The sequence below is a fragment of the Phyllobates terribilis genome, unplaced genomic scaffold, assembly GCF_046119375.1.
Source record: "Phyllobates terribilis strain yellow unplaced genomic scaffold, ASM4611937v1 Scaffold_9__5_contigs__length_417890890, whole genome shotgun sequence".
Lineage (NCBI taxonomy): Eukaryota > Metazoa > Chordata > Amphibia > Anura > Dendrobatidae > Phyllobates > Phyllobates terribilis.
The window spans coordinates 263,249,780-263,273,268 of NW_027362769.1; positions in this window are offsets into that span (position 1 = coordinate 263,249,780).

Sequence of the window (23,489 nt, forward strand, 5' to 3'; positions counted from 1 at the left end):
ATTGGGCGAATCGCTCTGGAACTGACATCGGAACGCTCACTGACATTTGCCCTATCTGAAAGTCTGTTAAACTCCGGAAAAATGACTAAGTCCAAAAAAAAAAAATTTTTCAACTTTTTTCAATTTTACCCCCGTGGAATATATATTCTACCCACACACATTTGGAACACTCCTGGGGTACCCTCACACATATTATTCCCTCATTTAGTGGATATTTTCACAAAACAGTGAAATTTTCAAAAATCCAAAATATTGGCTGAAAACTACTAAATATCAAGGACTCATTGGGCGAATCGCTCTGGAACTGAAATCGGAATGCTCACTGACATTTGCCCTATCTGAAAGTCTAATAAACGCCGGAAAAATGGCTAAGTCCAAAAAATTATTTTTTTCAACTTTTTTCACTTTTACCCCCGTGGGATATATATTTTACCCACACATATTTGGAACTCTCCTGGGGTACCCTCACACATATTATTCCCTCATTTAGTGGATATTTTCACAAAAAAGTGAATTTTTCAAAAATCCAGAAAATTGGCTGAAAATGACTAAATATCAATGACTCATTGGGCGAATATCTCTGGAACTGAAATCGGAACGCTCACTGACATTTGCCCTATCTGAAAGTCTGATAAACGCCGGAGAAATGACTAAGTCCAAAAAAAATAATTTTTCAACTTTTTTCAATTTTACCCCCGTGGGATATATATTCTACCCACACACATTTGGAACTCTCCTGGGGTACCCTCACACATATTATTCCCTCATTTAGTGGATATTTTCACAAAAAAGTGAAATTTTCAAAAATCCAGAAAATTGGCTGAAAATGACTAAATATCAATGACTCATTGGGCGAATCGCTCTGGAACTGAAATCGGAACGATCACTGACATTTGCCCTATCTGAAAGTCTGATAAACGCCGGAAAAATGACTAAGTCCAAAAAAAAATATTTTTCAACTTTTTTCAATTTTACCCACGTGGGATATATATTCTACCCACACACAATTGGAACTCTCCTGGGCTACCCTCACACATATTATTCCCTCATTTAGTGGATATTTTCACAAAAAAGTGAAATTTTCAAAAATCCAAAAAATTGGCTGAAAATGACTAAATATCAATGACTCATTGGGCGAATCGCTCTGGAACTGAAATCGGAACGCTCACTGACATTTGACCTATCTGAAAGTCTGATAAACTCCGGAAAAATGACTAAGTCCAAAAAAAAAAAATTTTTCAACTTTTTTCAATTTTACCCCCGTGGAATATATATTCTACCCACACACAATTGGAACACTCCTGGGGTACCCTCACACATATTATTCCCTCATTTAGTGGATATTTTCACAAAACAGTGAAATTTTCAAAAATCCAAAATATTGACTGAAAACGACTAAATATCAAGGACTCATTGGGCGAATCGCTCTGGAACTGAAATCGGAATGCTCACTGACATTTGCCCTATCTGAAAGTCTAATAAACGCCGGAAAAATGACTAAGTCCAAAAAAAATAATTTTTCAACTTTTTTCAATTTTACCCCCGTGGGATATATATTCTACCCACACACATTTGGAACTCTCCTGGGGTACCCTCACACATATTATTCCCTCATTTAGTGGATATTTTCACAAAAAAGTGAAATTTTCAAAAATCCAGAAAATTGGCTGAAAATGACTAAATATCAATGACTCATTGGGCGAATCGCTCTGGAACTGAAATCGGAACGCTCACTGACATTTGCCCTATCTGAAAGTCTGATAAACGCCGGAAAAATGACTAAGTCCAAAAAAAATAATTTTTCAACTTTTTTCAATTTTTCCCCCGTGGGATATATATTCTACCCACACACATTTGGAACTCTCCTGGGGTACCCTCACACATATTATTCCCTCATTTAGTGGATATTTTCCCAAAAAAGTGAAATTTTCAAAAATCCAAAATATTGGCTGAAAACTACTAAATATCAAGGACTCATTGGGCGAATCGCTCTGGAACTGAAATCGGAATGCTCACTGACATTTGCCCTATCTGAAAGTCTAATAAACGCCGGAAAAATGGCTAAGTCCAAAAAATTATTTTTTTCAACTTTTTTCACTTTTACCCCCGTGGGATATATATTTTACCCACACATATTTGGAACTCTCCTGGGGTACCCTCACACATATTATTCCCTCATTTAGTGGATATTTTCACAAAAAAGTGAAATTTTCAAAAATCCAGAAAATTGGCTGAAAATGACTAAATATCAATGACTCATTGGGCGAATATCTCTGGAACTGAAATCGGAACGCTCACTGACATTTGCCCTATCTGAAAGTCTGATAAACGCCGGAAAAATGACTAAGTCCAAAAAAAATAATTTTTCAACTTTTTTCAATTTTACCCCCGTGGGATATATATTCTACCCACACACATTTGGAACTCTCCTGGGTACCCTCACACATATTATTCCCTCATTTAGTGGATATTTTCACAAAAAAGTGAATTTTTCAAAAATCCAGAAAATTGGCTGAAAATGACTAAATATCAAGGACTCATTGGGCGAATCGCTCTGGAACTGAAATCGGAACGCTCACTGACATTTGCCCTATCTGAAAGTCTGATAAACGCCGGAAAAATGGCTAAGTCCAAAAAATTATTTTTTTCAACTTTTTTCACTTTTACCCCCGTGGGATATATATTTTACCCACACACATTTGGAACTCTCCTGGGGTACCCTCACACATATTATTCCCTCATTTAGTGGATATTTTCACAAAAAAAGTGAATTTTTCAAAAATCCAGAAAATTGGCTGAAAATGACTAAATATCAATGACTCATTGGGCGAATATCTCTGGAACTGAAATCGGAACGCTCACTGACATTTGCCCTATCTGAAAGTCTGATAAACGCCGGAAAAATGACTAAGTCCAAAAAAAAATATTTTTCAACTTTTTTCAATTTTACCCACGTGGGATATATATTCTACCCACACACATTTGGAACTCTCCTGGGGTACCCTCACACATATTATTCCCTCATTTAGTGGATATTTTCACAAAAAAGTGAAATTTTCAAAAATCCAAAATATTGGCTGAAAACTACTAAATATCAAGGACTCATTGGGCGAATCGCTCTGGAACTGAAATCGGAATGCTCACTGACATTTGCCCTATCTGAAAGTCTAATAAACGCCGGAAAAATGGCTAAGTCCAAAAAATTATTTTTTTCAACTTTTTTCACTTTTACCCCCGTGGGATATATATTTTACCCACACACATTTGGAACTCTCCTGGGGTACCCTCACACATATTATTCCCTCATTTAGTGGATATTTTCACAAAAAAGTGAAATTTTCAAAAATCCAGAAAATTGGCTGAAAATGACTAAATATCAATGACTCATTGGGCGAATATCTCTGGAACTGAAATCGGAACGCTCACTGACATTTGCCCTATCTGAAAGTCTGATAAACGCCGGAGAAATGACTAAGTCCAAAAAAAATAATTTTTCAACTTTTTTCAATTTTACCCCCGTGGGATATATATTCTACCCACACACATTTGGAACTCTCCTGGGGTACCCTCACACATATTATTCCCTCATTTAGTGGATATTTTCACAAAAAAGTGAAATTTTCAAAAATCCAGAAAATTGGCTGAAAATGACTAAATATCAATGACTCATTGGGCGAATCGCTCTGGAACTGAAATCGGAACGATCACTGACATTTGCCCTATCTGAAAGTCTGATAAACGCCGGAAAAATGACTAAGTCCAAAAAAAATAATTTTTCAACTTTTTTCAATTTTTCCCCCGTGGGATATGTATTCTACCCACACACATTTGGAACTCTCCTGGGGTACCCTCACACATATTATTCCCTCATTTAGTGGATATTTTCACAAAAAAGTGAAATTTTCAAAAATCCAGAAAATTGGCTGAAAATGACTAAATATCAATGACTCATTGGGCGAATATCTCTGGAACTGAAATCGGAACGCTCACTGACATTTGCCCTATCTGAAAGTCTGATAAACGCCGGAAAAATGACTAAGTCCAAAAAAAATAATTTTTCAACTTTTTTCAATTTTACCCCCGTGGGATATATATTTTACCCACACACATTTGGAACTCTCCTGGGGTACCCTCACACATATTATTCCCTCATTTAGTGGATATTTTCACAAAAAAAGTGAATTTTTCAAAAATCCAGAAAATTGGCTGAAAATGACTAAATATCAATGACTCATTGGGCGAATATCTCTGGAACTGAAATCGGAACGCTCACTGACATTTGCCCTATCTGAAAGTCTGATAAACGCCGGAAAAATGACTAAGTCCAAAAAAAAATATTTTTCAACTTTTTTCAATTTTACCCACGTGGGATATATATTCTACCCACACACAATTGGAACTCTCCTGGGCTACCCTCACACATATTATTCCCTCATTTAGTGGATATTTTCACAAAAAAGTGAAATTTTCAAAAATCCAGAAAATTGGCTGAAAATGACTAAATATCAATGACTCATTGGGCGAATCGCTCTGGAACTGAAATCGGAACGCTCACTGACATTTGCCCTATCTGAAAGTCTGATAAACGCCGGAAAAATGACTAAGTCCAAAAAAAATAATTTTTCAACTTTTTTCAATTTTTCCCCCGTGGGATATATATTCTACCCACACACATTTGGAACTCTCCTGGGGTACCCTCACACATATTATTCCCTCATTTAGTGGATATTTTCCCAAAAAAGTGAAATTTTCAAAAATCAAAAATATTGGCTGAAAACTACTAAATATCAAGGACTCATTGGGCGAATCGCTCTGGAACTGAAATCGGAATGCTCACTGACATTTGCCCTATCTGAAAGTCTAATAAACGCCGGAAAAATGGCTAAGTCCAAAAAATTATTTTTTTCAACTTTTTTCACTTTTACCCCCGTGGGATATATATTTTACCCACACACATTTGGAACTCTCCTGGGGTACCCTCACACATATTATTCCCTCATTTAGTGGATATTTTCACAAAAAAAGTGAATTTTTCAAAAATCCAGAAAATTGGCTGAAAATGACTAAATATCAATGACTCATTGGGCGAATATCTCTGGAACTGAAATCGGAACGCTCACTGACATTTGCCCTATCTGAAAGTCTGATAAACGCCGGAAAAATGACTAAGTCCAAAAAAAATATTTTTCAACTTTTTTCAATTTTACCCACGTGGGATATATATTCTACCCACACACAATTGGAACTCTCCTGGGCTACCCTCACACATATTATTCCCTCATTTAGTGGATATTTTCACAAAAAAGTGAAATTTTCAAAAATCCAGAAAATTGGCTGAAAATGACTAAATATCAATGACTCATTGGGCGAATCGCTCTGGAACTGAAATCGGAACGCTCACTGACATTTGCCCTATCTGAAAGTCTGTTAAACTCCGGAAAAATGACTAAGTCCAAAAAAAAAAAATTTTTCAACTTTTTTCAATTTTACCCCCGTGGAATATATATTCTACCCACACACATTTGGAACACTCCTGGGGTACCCTCACACATATTATTCCCTCATTTAGTGGATATTTTCACAAAACAGTGAAATTTTCAAAAATCCAAAATATTGGCTGAAAACTACTAAATATCAAGGACTCATTGGGCGAATCGCTCTGGAACTGAAATCGGAATGCTTACTGACATTTGCCCTATCTGAAAGTCTAATAAACGCCGGAAAAATGGCTAAGTCCAAAAAATTATTTTTTTCAACTTTTTTCACTTTTACCCCCGTGGGATATATATTTTACCCACACATATTTGGAACTCTCCTGGGGTACCCTCACACATATTATTCCCTCATTTAGTGGATATTTTCACAAAAAAGTGAATTTTTCAAAAATCCAGAAAATTGGCTGAAAATGACTAAATATCAATGACTCATTGGGCGAATATCTCTGGAACTGAAATCGGAACGCTCACTGACATTTGCCCTATCTGAAAGTCTGATAAACGCCGGAGAAATGACTAAGTCCAAAAAAAATAATTTTTCAACTTTTTTCAATTTTACCCCCGTGGGATATATATTCTACCCACACACATTTGGAACTCTCCTGGGGTACCCTCACACATATTATTCCCTCATTTAGTGGATATTTTCACAAAAAAGTGAAATTTTCAAAAATCCAGAAAATTGGCTGAAAATGACTAAATATCAATGACTCATTGGGCGAATCGCTCTGGAACTGAAATCGGAACGATCACTGACATTTGCCCTATCTGAAAGTCTGATAAACGCCGGAAAAATGACTAAGTCCAAAAAAAATAATTTTTCAACTTTTTTCAATTTTTCCCCCGTGGGATATATATTCTACCCACACACATTTGGAACTCTCCTGGGGTACCCTCACACATATTATTCCCTCATTTAGTGGATATTTTCACAAAAAAGTGAAATTTTCAAAAATCCAGAAAATTGGCTGAAAATGACTAAATATCAATGACTCATTGGGCGAATATCTCTGGAACTGAAATCGGAACGCTCACTGACATTTGCCCTATCTGAAAGTCTGATAAACGCCGGAAAAATGACTAAGTCCAAAAAAAATAATTTTTCAACTTTTTTCAATTTTACCCCCGTGGGATATATATTTTACCCACACACATTTGGAACTCTCCTGGGGTACCCTCACACATATTATTCCCTAATTTAGTGGATATTTTCACAAAAAAAGTGAATTTTTCAAAAATCCAGAAAATTGGCTGAAAATGACTAAATATCAATGACTCATTGGGCGAATATCTCTGGAACTGAAATCGGAACGCTCACTGACATTTGCCCTATCTGAAAGTCTGATAAACGCCGGAAAAATGACTAAGTCCAAAAAAAAATATTTTTCAACTTTTTTCAATTTTACCCACGTGGGATATATATTCTACCCACACACAATTGGAACTCTCCTGGGCTACCCTCACACATATTATTCCCTCATTTAGTGGATATTTTCACAAAAAAGTGAAATTTTCAAAAATCCAGAAAATTGGCTGAAAATGACTAAATATCAATGACTCATTGGGCGAATCGCTCTGGAACTGAAATCGGAACGCTCACTGACATTTGCCCTATCTGAAAGTCTGATAAACGCCGGAAAAATGACTAAGTCCAAAAAAAATAATTTTTCAACTTTTTTCAATTTTTCCCCCGTGGGATATATATTCTACCCACACACATTTGGAACTCTCCTGGGGTACCCTCACACATATTATTCCCTCATTTAGTGGATATTTTCCCAAAAAAGTGAAATTTTCAAAAATCAAAAATATTGGCTGAAAACTACTAAATATCAAGGACTCATTGGGCGAATCGCTCTGGAACTGAAATCGGAATGCTCACTGACATTTGCCCTATCTGAAAGTCTAATAAACGCCGGAAAAATGGCTAAGTCCAAAAAATTATTTTTTTCAACTTTTTTCACTTTTACCCCCGTGGGATATATATTTTACCCACACATATTTGGAACTCTCCTGGGGTACCCTCACACATATTATTCCCTCATTTAGTGGATATTTTCACAAAAAAGTGAATTTTTCAAAAATCCAGAAAATTGGCTGAAAATGACTAAATATCAATGACTCATTGGGCGAATATCTCTGGAACTGAAATCGGAACGCTCACTGACATTTGCCCTATCTGAAAGTCTGATAAACGCCGGAGAAATGACTAAGTCCAAAAAAAATAATTTTTCAACTTTTTTCAATTTTACCCCCGTGGGATATATATTCTACCCACACACATTTGGAACTCTCCTGGGGTACCCTCACACATATTATTCCCTCATTTAGTGGATATTTTCACAAAAAAGTGAAATTTTCAAAAATCCAGAAAATTGGCTGAAAATGACTAAATATCAATGACTCATTGGGCGTATCGCTCTGGAACTGAAATCGGAACGATCACTGACATTTGCCCTATCTGAAAGTCTGATAAACGCCGGAAAAATGACTAAGTCCAAAAAAAATAATTTTTCAACTTTTTTCAATTTTTCCCCCGTGGGATATATATTCTACCCACACACATTTGGAACTCTCCTGGGGTACCCTCACACATATTATTCCCTCATTTAGTGGATATTTTCCCAAAAAAGTGAAATTTTCAAAAATCAAAAATATTGGCTGAAAACTACTAAATATCAAGGACTCATTGGGCGAATCGCTCTGGAACTGAAATCGGAATGCTCACTGACATTTGCCCTATCTGAAAGTCTAATAAACGCCGGAAAAATGGCTAAGTCCAAAAAATTATTTTTTTCAACTTTTTTCACTTTTACCCCCGTGGGATATATATTTTACCCACACACATTTGGAACTCTCCTGGGGTACCCTCACACATATTATTCCCTCATTTAGTGGATATTTTCACAAAAAAAGTGAATTTTTCAAAAATCCAGAAAATTGGCTGAAAATGACTAAATATCAATGACTCATTGGGCGAATATCTCTGGAACTGAAATCGGAACGCTCACTGACATTTGCCCTATCTGAAAGTCTGATAAACGCCGGAAAAATGACTAAGTCCAAAAAAAAATATTTTTCAACTTTTTTCAATTTTACCCACGTGGGATATATATTCTACCCACACACATTTGGAACTCTCCTGGGGTACCCTCACACATATTATTCCCTCATTTAGTGGATATTTTCACAAAAAAGTGAAATTTTCAAAAATCCAGAAAATTGGCTGAAAATGACTAAATATCAATGACTCATTGGGCGAATATCTCTGGAACTGAAATCGGAACGCTCACTGACATTTGCCCTATCTGAAAGTCTGATAAACGCCGGAAAAATGACTAAGTCCAAAAAAAATAATTTTTCAACTTTTTTCAATTTTACCCCCGTGGGATATATATTTTACCCACACACATTTGGAACTCTCCTGGGGTACCCTCACACATATTATTCCCTCATTTAGTGGATATTTTCACAAAAAAGTGAAATTTTCAAAAATCCAGAAAATTGGCTGAAAATGACTAAATATCAATGACTCATTGGGCGAATCGCTCTGGAACTGAAATCGGAACGCTCACTGACATTTGCCCTATCTGAAAGTCTGATAAACTCCGGAAAAATGACTAAGTCCAAAAAAAAAAAATTTTTCAACTTTTTTCAATTTTACCCCCGTGGAATATATATTCTACCCACACACATTTGGAACACTCCTGGGGTACCCTCACACATATTATTCCCTCATTTAGTGGATATTTTCACAAAACAGTGAAATTTTCAAAAATCCAAAATATTGGCTGAAAACTACTAAATATCAAGGACTCATTGGGCGAATCGCTCTGGAACTGAAATCGGAATGCTCACTGACATTTGCCCTATCTGAAAGTCTAATAAACGCCGGAAAAATGGCTAAGTCCAAAAAATTATTTTTTTCAACTTTTTTCACTTTTACCCCCGTGGGATATATATTTTACCCACACATATTTGGAACTCTCCTGGGGTACCCTCACACATATTATTCCCTCATTTAGTGGATATTTTCACAAAAAAGTGAATTTTTCAAAAATCCAGAAAATTGGCTGAAAATGACTAAATATCAATGACTCATTGGGCGAATATCTCTGGAACTGAAATCGGAACGCTCACTGACATTTGCCCTATCTGAAAGTCTGATAAACGCCGGAGAAATGACTAAGTCCAAAAAAAATAATTTTTCAACTTTTTTCAATTTTACCCCCGTGGGATATATATTCTACCCACACACATTTGGAACTCTCCTGGGGTACCCTCACACATATTATTCCCTCATTTAGTGGATGTTTTCACAAAAAAGTGAAATTTTCAAAAATCCAGAAAATTGGCTGAAAATGACTAAATATCAATGACTCATTGGGCGAATCGCTCTGGAACTGAAATCGGAACGATCACTGACATTTGCCCTATCTGAAAGTCTGATAAACGCCGGAAAAATGACTAAGTCCAAAAAAAATAATTTTTCAACTTTTTTCAATTTTTCCCCCGTGGGATATATATTCTACCCACACACATTTGGAACTCTCCTGGGGTACCCTCACACATATTATTCCCTCATTTAGTGGATATTTTCACAAAAAAGTGAAATTTTCAAAAATCCAGAAAATTGGCTGAAAATGACTAAATATCAATGACTCATTGGGCGAATATCTCTGGAACTGAAATCGGAACGCTCACTGACATTTGCCCTATCTGAAAGTCTGATAAACGCCGGAGAAATGACTAAGTCCAAAAAAAATAATTTTTCAACTTTTTTCAATTTTACCCCCGTGGGATATATATTCTACCCACACACATTTGGAACTCTCCTGGGGTACCCTCACACATATTATTCCCTCATTTAGTGGATATTTTCCCAAAAAAGTGAAATTTTCAAAAATCAAAAATATTGGCTGAAAACTACTAAATATCAAGGACTCATTGGGCGAATCGCTCTGGAACTGAAATCGGAATGCTCACTGACATTTGCCCTATCTGAAAGTCTAATAAACGCCGGAAAAATGGCTAAGTCCAAAAAATTATTTTTTTCAACTTTTTTCACTTTTACCCCCGTGGGATATATATTTTACCCACACACATTTGGAACTCTCCTGGGGTACCCTCACACATATTATTCCCTCATTTAGTGGATATTTTCACAAAAAAAGTGAATTTTTCAAAAATCCAGAAAATTGGCTGAAAATGACTAAATATCAATGACTCATTGGGCGAATATCTCTGGAACTGAAATCGGAACGCTCACTGACATTTGCCCTATCTGAAAGTCTGATAAACGCCGGAAAAATGACTAAGTCCAAAAAAAAATATTTTTCAACTTTTTTCAATTTTACCCACGTGGGATATATATTCTACCCACACACATTTGGAACTCTCCTGGGGTACCCTCACACATATTATTCCCTCATTTAGTGGATATTTTCACAAAAAAGTGAAATTTTCAAAAATCCAGAAAATTGGCTGAAAATGACTAAATATCAATGACTCATTGGGCGAATATCTCTGGAACTGAAATCGGAACGCTCACTGACATTTGCCCTATCTGAAAGTCTGATAAACGCCGGAAAAATGACTAAGTCCAAAAAAAATAATTTTTCAACTTTTTTCAATTTTACCCCCGTGGGATATATATTTTACCCACACACATTTGGAACTCTCCTGGGGTACCCTCACACATATTATTCCCTCATTTAGTGGATATTTTCACAAAAAAGTGAAATTTTCAAAAATCCAGAAAATTGGCTGAAAATGACTAAATATCAATGACTCATTGGGCGAATCGCTCTGGAACTGAAATCGGAACGCTCACTGACATTTGCCCTATCTGAAAGTCTGATAAACTCCGGAAAAATGACTAAGTCCAAAAAAAAAAAATTTTTCAACTTTTTTCAATTTTACCCCCGTGGAATATATATTCTACCCACACACATTTGGAACACTCCTGGGGTACCCTCACACATATTATTCCCTCATTTAGTGGATATTTTCACAAAACAGTGAAATTTTCAAAAATCCAAAATATTGGCTGAAAACTACTAAATATCAAGGACTCATTGGGCGAATCGCTCTGGAACTGAAATCGGAATGCTCACTGACATTTGCCCTATCTGAAAGTCTAATAAACGCCGGAAAAATGGCTAAGTCCAAAAAATTATTTTTTTCAACTTTTTTCACTTTTACCCCCGTGGGATATATATTTTACCCACACATATTTGGAACTCTCCTGGGGTACCCTCACACATATTATTCCCTCATTTAGTGGATATTTTCACAAAAAAGTGAATTTTTCAAAAATCCAGAAAATTGGCTGAAAATGACTAAATATCAATGACTCATTGGGCGAATATCTCTGGAACTGAAATCGGAACGCTCACTGACATTTGCCCTATCTGAAAGTCTGATAAACGCCGGAGAAATGACTAAGTCCAAAAAAAATAATTTTTCAACTTTTTTCAATTTTACCCCCGTGGGATATATATTCTACCCACACACATTTGGAACTCTCCTGGGGTACCCTCACACATATTATTCCCTCATTTAGTGGATATTTTCACAAAAAAGTGAAATTTTCAAAAATCCAGAAAATTGGCTGAAAATGACTAAATATCAATGACTCATTGGGCGAATCGCTCTGGAACTGAAATCGGAACGATCACTGACATTTGCCCTATCTGAAAGTCTGATAAACGCCGGAAAAATGACTAAGTCCAAAAAAAATAATTTTTCAACTTTTTTCAATTTTTCCCCCGTGGGATATATATTCTACCCACACACATTTGGAACTCTCCTGGGGTACCCTCACACATATTATTCCCTCATTTAGTGGATATTTTCACAAAAAAGTGAAATTTTCAAAAATCCAGAAAATTGGCTGAAAATGACTAAATATCAATGACTCATTGGGCGAATATCTCTGGAACTGAAATCGGAACGCTCACTGACATTTGCCCTATCTGAAAGTCTGATAAACGCCGGAGAAATGACTAAGTCCAAAAAAAATAATTTTTCAACTTTTTTCAATTTTACCCCCGTGGGATATATATTCTACCCACACACATTTGGAACTCTCCTGGGGTACCCTCACACATATTATTCCCTCATTTAGTGGATATTTTCACAAAAAAGTGAAATTTTCAAAAATCCAGAAAATTGGCTGAAAATGACTAAATATCAATGACTCATTGGGCGAATCGCTCTGGAACTGAAATCGGAACGATCACTGACATTTGCCCTATCTGAAAGTCTGATAAACGCCGGAAAAATGACTAAGTCCAAAAAAAATAATTTTTCAACTTTTTTCAATTTTACCCCCGTGGGATATATATTTTACCCACACACATTTGGAACTCTCCTGGGGTACCCTCACACATATTATTCCCTCATTTAGTGGATATTTTCACAAAAAAAGTGAATTTTTCAAAAATCCAGAAAATTGGCTGAAAATGACTAAATATCAATGACTCATTGGGCGAATATCTCTGGAACTGAAATCGGAACGCTCACTGACATTTGCCCTATCTGAAAGTCTGATAAACGCCGGAAAAATGACTAAGTCCAAAAAAAAATATTTTTCAACTTTTTTCAATTTTACCCACGTGGGATATATATTGTACCCACACACAATTGGAACTCTCCTGGGCTACCCTCACACATATTATTCCCTCATTTAGTGGATATTTTCACAAAAAAGTGAAATTTTCAAAAATCCAGAAAATTGGCTGAAAATGACTAAATATCAATGACTCATTGGGCGAATCGCTCTGGAACTGAAATCGGAACGCTCACTGACATTTGCCCTATCTGAAAGTCTGATAAACGCCGGAAAAATGACTAAGTCCAAAAAAAATAATTTTTCAACTTTTTTCAATTTTTCCCCCGTGGGATATATATTCTACCCACACACATTTGGAACTCTCCTGGGGTACCCTCACACATATTATTCCCTCATTTAGTGGATATTTTCCCAAAAAAGTGAAATTTTCAAAAATCAAAAATATTGGCTGAAAACTACTAAATATCAAGGACTCATTGGGCGAATCGCTCTGGAACTGAAATCGGAATGCTCACTGACATTTGCCCTATCTGAAAGTCTAATAAACGCCGGAAAAATGGCTAAGTCCAAAAAATTATTTTTTTCAACTTTTTTCACTTTTACCCCCGTGGGATATATATTTTACCCACACACATTTGGAACTCTCCTGGGGTACCCTCACACATATTATTCCCTCATTTAGTGGATATTTTCACAAAAAAAGTGAATTTTTCAAAAATCCAGAAAATTGGCTGAAAATGACTAAATATCAATGACTCATTGGGCGAATATCTCTGGAACTGAAATCGGAACGCTCACTGACATTTGCCCTATCTGAAAGTCTGATAAACGCCGGAAAAATGACTAAGTCCAAAAAAAAATATTTTTCAACTTTTTTCAATTTTACCCACGTGGGATATATATTCTACCCACACACAATTGGAACTCTCCTGGGCTACCCTCACACATATTATTCCCTCATTTAGTGGATATTTTCACAAAAAAGTGAAATTTTCAAAAATCCAGAAAATTGGCTGAAAATGACTAAATATCAATGACTCATTGGGCGAATCGCTCTGGAACTGAAATCGGAACGCTCACTGACATTTGCCCTATCTGAAAGTCTGTTAAACTCCGGAAAAATGACTAAGTCCAAAAAAAAAAAATTTTTCAACTTTTTTCAATTTTACCCCCGTGGAATATATATTCTACCCACACACATTTGGAACACTCCTGGGGTACCCTCACACATATTATTCCCTCATTTAGTGGATATTTTCACAAAACAGTGAAATTTTCAAAAATCCAAAATATTGGCTGAAAACTACTAAATATCAAGGACTCATTGGGCGAATCGCTCTGGAACTGAAATCGGAATGCTCACTGACATTTGCCCTATCTGAAAGTCTAATAAACGCCGGAAAAATGGCTAAGTCCAAAAAATTATTTTTTTCAACTTTTTTCACTTTTACCCCCGTGGGATATATATTTTACCCACACATATTTGGAACTCTCCTGGGGTACCCTCACACATATTATTCCCTCATTTAGTGGATATTTTCACAAAAAAGTGAATTTTTCAAAAATCCAGAAAATTGGCTGAAAATGACTAAATATCAATGACTCATTGGGCGAATATCTCTGGAACTGAAATCGGAACGCTCACTGACATTTGCCCTATCTGAAAGTCTGATAAACGCCGGAGAAATGACTAAGTCCAAAAAAAATAATTTTTCAACTTTTTTCAATTTTACCCCCGTGGGATATATATTCTACCCACACACATTTGGAACTCTCCTGGGGTACCCTCACACATATTATTCCCTCATTTAGTGGATATTTTCACAAAAAAGTGAAATTTTCAAAAATCCAGAAAATTGGCTGAAAATGACTAAATATCAATGACTCATTGGGCGAATATCTCTGGAACTGAAATCGGAACGCTCACTGACATTTGCCCTATCTGAAAGTCTGATAAACGCCGGAAAAATGACTAAGTCCAAAAAAAATAATTTTTCAACTTTTTTCAATTTTACCCCCGTGGGATATATATTTTACCCACACACATTTGGAACTCTCCTGGGGTACCCTCACACATATTATTCCCTCATTTAGTGGATATTTTCACAAAAAAAGTGAATTTTTCAAAAATCCAGAAAATTGGCTGAAAATGACTAAATATCAATGACTCATTGGGCGAATATCTCTGGAACTGAAATCGGAACGCTCACTGACATTTGCCCTATCTGAAAGTCTGATAAACGCCGGAAAAATGACTAAGTCCAAAAAAAAATATTTTTCAACTTTTTTCAATTTTACCCACGTGGGATATATATTCTACCCACACACAATTGGAACTCTCCTGGGGTACCCTCACACATATTATTCCCTCATTTAGTGGATATTTTCACAAAAAAGTGAAATTTTCAAAAATCCAGAAAATTGGCTGAAAATGACTAAATATCAATGACTCATTGGGCGAATCGCTCTGGAACTGAAATCGGAACGCTCACTGACATTTGCCCTATCTGAAAGTCTGATAAACGCCGGAAAAATGACTAAGTCCAAAAAAAATAATTTTTCAACTTTTTTCAATTTTTCCCCCGTGGGATATATATTCTACCCACACACATTTGGAACTCTCCTGGGGTACCCTCACACATATTATTCCCTCATTTAGTGGATATTTTCCCAAAAAAGTGAAATTTTCAAAAATCAAAAATATTGGCTGAAAACTACTAAATATCAAGGACTCATTGGGCGAATCGCTCTGGAACTGAAATCGGAATGCTCACTGACATTTGCCCTATCTGAAAGTCTAATAAACGCCGGAAAAATGGCTAAGTCCAAAAAATTATTTTTTTCAACTTTTTTCACTTTTACCCCCGTGGGATATATATTTTACCCACACATATTTGGAACTCTCCTGGGGTACCCTCACACATATTATTCCCTCATTTAGTGGATATTTTCACAAAAAAGTGAAATTTTCAAAAATCCAGAAAATTGGCTGAAAATGACTAAATATCAATAACTCATTGGGCGAATCGCTCTGGAACTGAAATCGGAACGATCACTGACATTTGCCCTATCTGAAAGTCTGATAAACGCCGGAAAAATGACTAAGTCCAAAAAAAATAATTTTTCAACTTTTTTCAATTTTTCCCCCGTGGGATATATATTCTACCCACACACATTTGGAACTCTCCTGGGGTACCCTCACACATATTATTCCCTCATTTAGTGGATATTTTCACAAAAAAGTGAAATTTTCAAAAATCCAGAAAATTGGCTGAAAATGACTAAATATCAATGACTCATTGGGCGAATATCTCTGGAACTGAAATCGGAACGCTCACTGACATTTGCCCTATCTGAAAGTCTGATAAACGCCGGAAAAATGACTAAGTCCAAAAAAAATAATTTTTCAACTTTTTTCAATTTTACCCCCGTGGGATATATATTTTACCCACACACATTTGGAACTCTCCTGGGGTACCCTCACACATATTATTCCCTCATTTAGTGGATATTTTCACAAAAAAGTGAAATTTTCAAAAATCCAGAAAATTGGCTGAAAATGACTAAATATCAATGACTCATTGGGCGAATCGCTCTGGAACTGAAATCGGAACGCTCACTGACATTTGCCCTATCTGAAAGTCTGATAAACGCCGGAAAAATGACTAAGTCCAAAAAAAATAATTTTTCAACTTTTTTCAATTTTTCCCCCGTGGGATATATATTCTACCCACACACATTTGGAACTCTCCTGGGGTACCCTCACACATATTATTCCCTCATTTAGTGGATATTTTCCCAAAAAAGTGAAATTTTCAAAAATCAAAAATATTGGCTGAAAACTACTAAATATCAAGGACTCATTGGGCGAATCGCTCTGGAACTGAAATCGGAATGCTCACTGACATTTGCCCTATCTGAAAGTCTAATAAACGCCGGAAAAATGGCTAAGTCCAAAAAATTATTTTTTTCAACTTTTTTCACTTTTACCCCCGTGGGATATATATTTTACCCACACATATTTGGAACTCTCCTGGGGTACCCTCACACATATTATTCCCTCATTTAGTGGATATTTTCACAAAAAAGTGAAATTTTCAAAAATCCAGAAAATTGGCTGAAAATGACTAAATATCAATAACTCATTGGGCGAATCGCTCTGGAACTGAAATCGGAACGATCACTGACATTTGCCCTATCTGAAAGTCTGATAAACGCCGGAAAAATGACTAAGTCCAAAAAAAATAATTTTTCAACTTTTTTCAATTTTTCCCCCGTGGGATATATATTCTACCCACACACATTTGGAACTCTCCTGGGGTACCCTCACACATATTATTCCCTCATTTAGTGGATATTTTCACAAAAAAGTGAAATTTTCAAAAATCCAGAAAATTGGCTGAAAATGACTAAATATCAATGACTCATTGGGCGAATATCTCTGGAACTGAAATCGGAACGCTCACTGACATTTGCCCTATCTGAAAGTCTGATAAACGCCGGAAAAATGACTAAGTCCAAAAAAAATAATTTTTCAACTTTTTTCAATTTTACCCCCGTGGGATATATATTTTACCCACACACATTTGGAACTCTCCTGGGGTACCCTCACACATATTATTCCCTCATTTAGTGGATATTTTCACAAAAAAGTGAAATTTTCAAAAATCCAGAAAATTGGCTGAAAATGACTAAATATCAATGACTCATTGGGCGAATCGCTCTGGAACTGAAATCGGAACGCTCACTGACATTTGCCCTATCTGAAAGTCTGATAAACTCCGGAAAAATGACTAAGTCCAAAAAAAAAAAATTTTTCAACTTTTTTCAATTTTACCCCCGTGGAATATATATTCTACCCACACACATTTGGAACACTCCTGGGGTACCCTCACACATATTATTCCATCATTTAGTGGATATTTTCACAAAACAGTGAAATTTTCAAAAATCCAAAATATTGACTGAAAACGACTAAATATCAAGGACTCATTGGGCGAATCGCTCTGGAACTGAAATCGGAATGCTCACTGACATTTGCCCTATCTGAAAGTCTAATAAACGCCGGAAAAATGGCTAAGTCCAAAAAATTATTTTTTTCAACTTTTTTCACTTTTACCCCCGTGGGATATATATTTTACCCACACACATTTGGAACTCTCCTGGGGTACCCTCACACATATTATTCCCTCATTTAGTGGATATTTTCACAAAAAAGTGAATTTTTCAAAAATCCAGAAAATTGGCTGAAAATGACTAAATATCAATGACTCATTGGGCGAATATCTCTGGAACTGAAATCGGAACGCTCACTGACATTTGCCCTATCTGAAAGTCTGATAAACGCCGGAGAAATGACTAAGTCCAAAAAAAATAATTTTTCAACTTTTTTCAATTTTACCCCCGTGGGATATATATTCTACCCACACACATTTGGAACTCTCCTGGGGTACCCTCACACATATTATTCCCTCATTTAGTGGATATTTTCACAAAAAAGTGAAATTTTCAAAAATCCAGAAAATTGGCTGAAAATGACTAAATATCAATGACTCATTGGGCGAATCGCTCTGGAACTGAAATCGGAACGCTCACTGACATTTGCCCTATCTGAAAGTCTGATAAACGCCGGAAAAATGACTAAGTCCAAAAAAAATAATTTTTCAACTTTTTTCAATTTTTCCCCCGTGGGATATATATTCTACCCACACACATTTGGAACTCTCCTGGGCTACCCTCACACATATTATTCCCTCATTTAGTGGATATTTTCACAAAAAAGTGAAATTTTCAAAAATCCAGAAAATTGGCTGAAAATGACTAAATATCAATGACTCATTGGGCGAATCGCTCTGGAACTGAAATCGGAACGCTCACTGACATTTGCCCTATCTGAAAGTCTGATAAACTCCGGAAAAATGACTAAGTCCAAAAAAAAAAAATTTTTCAACTTTTTTCAATTTTACCCCCGTGGAATATATATTCTACCCACACACATTTGGAACACTCCTGGGGTACCCTCACACATATTATTCCCTCATTTAGTGGATATTTTCACAAAACAGTGAAATTTTCAAAAATCCAAAATATTGACTGAAAACGACTAAATATCAAGGACTCATTGGGCGAATCGCTCTGGAACTGAAATCGGAATGCTCACTGACATTTGCCCTATCTGAAAGTCTAATAAACGCCGGAAAAATGGCTAAGTCCAAAAAATTATTTTTTTCAACTTTTTTCACTTTTACCCCCGTGGGATATATATTTTACCCACACACATTTGGAACTCTCCTGGGGTACCCTCACACATATTATTCCCTCATTTAGTGGATATTTTCACAAAAAAGTGAATTTTTCAAAAATCCAAAAAATTGGCTGAAAATGACTAAATATCAATGACTCATTGGGCGAATATCTCTGGAACTGAAATCGGAACGCTCACTGACATTTGCCGTATCTGAAAGTCTGATAAACGCCGGAAAAATGACTAAGTCCAAAAAAAATAATTTTTCAACTTTTTTCAATTTTACCCCCGTGGGATATATATTCTACCCACACACATTTGGAACTCTCCTGGGGTACCCTCACACATATTATTCCCTCATTTAGTGGATATTTTCACAAAAAAGTGAAATTTTCAAAAATCCAGAAAATTGGCTGAAAATGACTAAATATCAATGACTCATTGGGCGAATCGCTCTGGAACTGAAATCGGAATGCTCACTGACATTTGCCCTATCTGAAAGTCTGATAAACGCCGGAAAAATGACTAAGTCCAAAAAAAATAATTTTTCAACTTTTTTCAATTTTTCCCCCGTGGGATATATATTCTACCCACACACATTTGGAACTCTCCTGGGGTACCCTCACACATATTATTCCCTCATTTAGTGGATATTTTCACAAAAAAGTGAAATTTTCAAAAATCCAGAAAATTGGCTGAAAATGACTAAATATCAATGACTCATTGGGCGAATCGCTCTGGAACTGAAATCGGAACGCTCACTGACATTTGCCCTATCTGAAAGTCTGATATACGCCGGAAAAATGACTAAGTCCAAAAAAAATAATTTTTCAACTTTTTTCAATTTTTCCCCCGTGGGATATATATTCTACCCACACACATTTGGAACTCTCCTGGGGTACCCTCACACATATTATTCCCTCATTTAGTGGATATTTTCACAAAAAAGTGAAATTTTCAAAAATCCAAAATATTGGCTGAAAACGACTAAATATCAAGGACTCATTGGGCGAATCGCTCTGGAACTGAAATCGGAATGCTCACTGACATTTGCCCTATCTGAAAGTCTAATAAACGCCGGAAAAATGGCTAAGTCCAAAAAATTATTTTTTTCAACTTTTTTCACTTTTACCCCCGTGGGATATATATTTTACCCACACACATTTGGAACTCTCCTGGGGTACCCTCACACATATTATTCCCTCATTTAGTGGATATTTTCACAAAAAAGTGAATTTTTCAAAAATCCAGAAAATTGGCTGAAAATGACTAAATATCAATGAATCATTGGGCGAATATCTCTGGAACTGAAATCGGAACGCTCACTGACATTTGCCCTATCTGAAAGTCTGATAAACGCCGGAGAAATGACTAAGTCCAAAAAAAATAATTTTTCAACTTTTTTCAATTTTACCCCCATGGGATATATATTCTACCCACACACATTTGGAACTCTCCTGGGCTACCCTCACACATATTATTCCCTCATTTAGTGGATATTTTCACAAAAAAGTGAAATTTTCAAAAATCCAGAAAATTGGCTGAAAATGACTAAATATCAATGACTCATTGGGCGAATCGCTCTGGAACTGAAATCGGAACGCTCACTGACATTTGCCCTATCTGAAAGTCTGATAAACGCCGGAAAAATGACTAAGTCCAAAAAAAATAATTTTTCAACTTTTTTCAATTTTTCCCCCGTGGGATATATATTCTACCCACACACATTTGGAACTCTCCTGGGGTACCCTCACACATATTATTCCCTCATTTAGTGGATATTTTCACAAAAAAGTGAAATTTTCAAAAATCCAGAAAATTGGCTGAAAATGACTAAATATCAAGGACTCATTGGGCGAATCGCTCTGGAACTGAAATCGGAATGCTCACTGACATTTGCCCTATCTGAAAGTCTAATAAACGCCGGAAAAATGGCTAAGTCCAAAAAATTATTTTTTTCAACTTTTTTCACTTTTACCCCCGTGGGATATATATTTTACCCACACACATTTGGAACTCTCCTGGGGTACCCTCACACATATTATTCCCTCATTTAGTGGATATTTTCACAAAAAAGTGAATTTTTCAAAAATCCAGAAAATTGGCTGAAAATGACTAAATATCAATGAATCATTGGGCGAATATCTCTGGAACTGAAATCGGAACGCTCACTGACATTTGCCCTATCTGAAAGTCTGATAAACGCCGGAGAAATGACTAAGTCCAAAAAAAATAATTTTTCAACTTTTTTCAATTTTACCCCCGTGGGATATATATTCTACCCACACACATTTGGAACTCTCCTGGGGTACCCTCACACATATTATTCCCTCATTTAGTGGATATTTTCACAAAAAAGTGAAATTTTCAAAAATCCAGAAAATTGGCTGAAAATGACTAAATATCAATGACTCATTGGGCGAATCGCTTTGGAACTGAAATCGGAACGCTCACTGACATTTGCCCTATCTGAAAGTCTGATAAACGCCGGAAAAATGACTAAGTCCAAAAAAAATAATTTTTCAACTTTTTTCAATTTTTCCCCCGTGGGATATATATTCTACCCACACACATTTGGAACTCTCCTGGGGTACCCTCACACATATTATTCCCTCATTTAGTGGATATTTTCACAAAAAAGTGAATTTTTCAAAAATCCAGAAAATTGGCTGAAAATGACTAAATATCAATGAATCATTGGGCGAATATCTCTGGAACTGAAATCGGAACGCTCACTGACATTTGCCCTATCTGAAAGTCTGATAAACGCCGGAGAAATGACTAAGTCCAAAAAAAATAATTTTTCAACTTTTTTCAATTTTACCCCCATGGGATATATATTCTACCCACACACATTTGGAACTCTCCTGGGGTACCCTCACACATATTATTCCCTCATTTAGTGGATATTTTCACAAAAAAGTGAAATTTTCAAAAATCCAGAAAATTGGCTGAAAATGACTAAATATCAAGGACTCATTGGGCGAATCGCTCTGGAACTGAAATCGGAACGCTCACTGACATTTGCCCTATCTGAAAGTCTGATAAACGCCGGAAAAATGGCTAAGTCCAAAAAATTATTTTTTTCAACTTTTTTCACTTTTACCCCCGTGGGATATATATTTTACCCACACACATTTGGAACTCTCCTGGGGTACCCTCACACATATTATTCCCTCATTTAGTGGATATTTTCACAAAAAAGTGAAATTTTCAAAAATCCAGACAATTGGCTGAAAATGACTAAATATCAAGGACTCATTGGGCGAATCGCTCTGGAACTGAAATCGGAACACTCACTGACATTTGCCCTATCTGAAAGTCTGATAAACGCCGGAAAAATGGCTAAGTCCAAAAAATTATTTTTTTCAACTTTTTTCACTTTTACCCCCGTGGGATATATATTTTACCCACACACATTTGGAACTCTCCTGGGGTACCCTCACACATATTATTCCCTCATTTAGTGGATATTTTCACAAAAAAGTGAATTTTTCAAAAATCCAGAAAATTGGCTGAAAATGACTAAATATCAAGGACTCATTGGGCGAATCGCTCTGGAACTGAAATCGGAATGCTCACTGACATTTGCCCTATCTGAAAGTCTAATAAACGCCGGAAAAATGGCTAAGTCCAAAAAATTATTTTTTTCAACTTTTTTCACTTTTACCCCCGTGGGATATATATTTTACCCACACACATTTGGAACTCTCCTGGGGTACCCTCACACATATTATTCCCTCATTTAGTGGATATTTTCACAAAAAAGTGAATTTTTCAAAAATCCAGAAAATTGGCTGAAAATGACTAAATATCAATGAATCATTGGGCGAATATCTCTGGAACTGAAATCGGAACGCTCACTGACATTTGCCCTATCTGAAAGTCTGATAAACGCCGGAGAAATGACTAAGTCCAAAAAAAATAATTTTTCAACTTTTTTCAATTTTACCCCCGTGGGATATATATTCTACCCACACACATTTGGAACTCTCCTGGGGTACCCTCACACATATTATTCCCTCATTTAGTGGATATTTTCACAAAAAAGTGAAATTTTCAAAAATCCAGAAAATTGGCTGAAAATGACTAAATATCAATGACTCATTGGGCGAATCGCTTTGGAACTGAAATCGGAACGCTCACTGACATTTGCCCTATCTGAAAGTCTGAT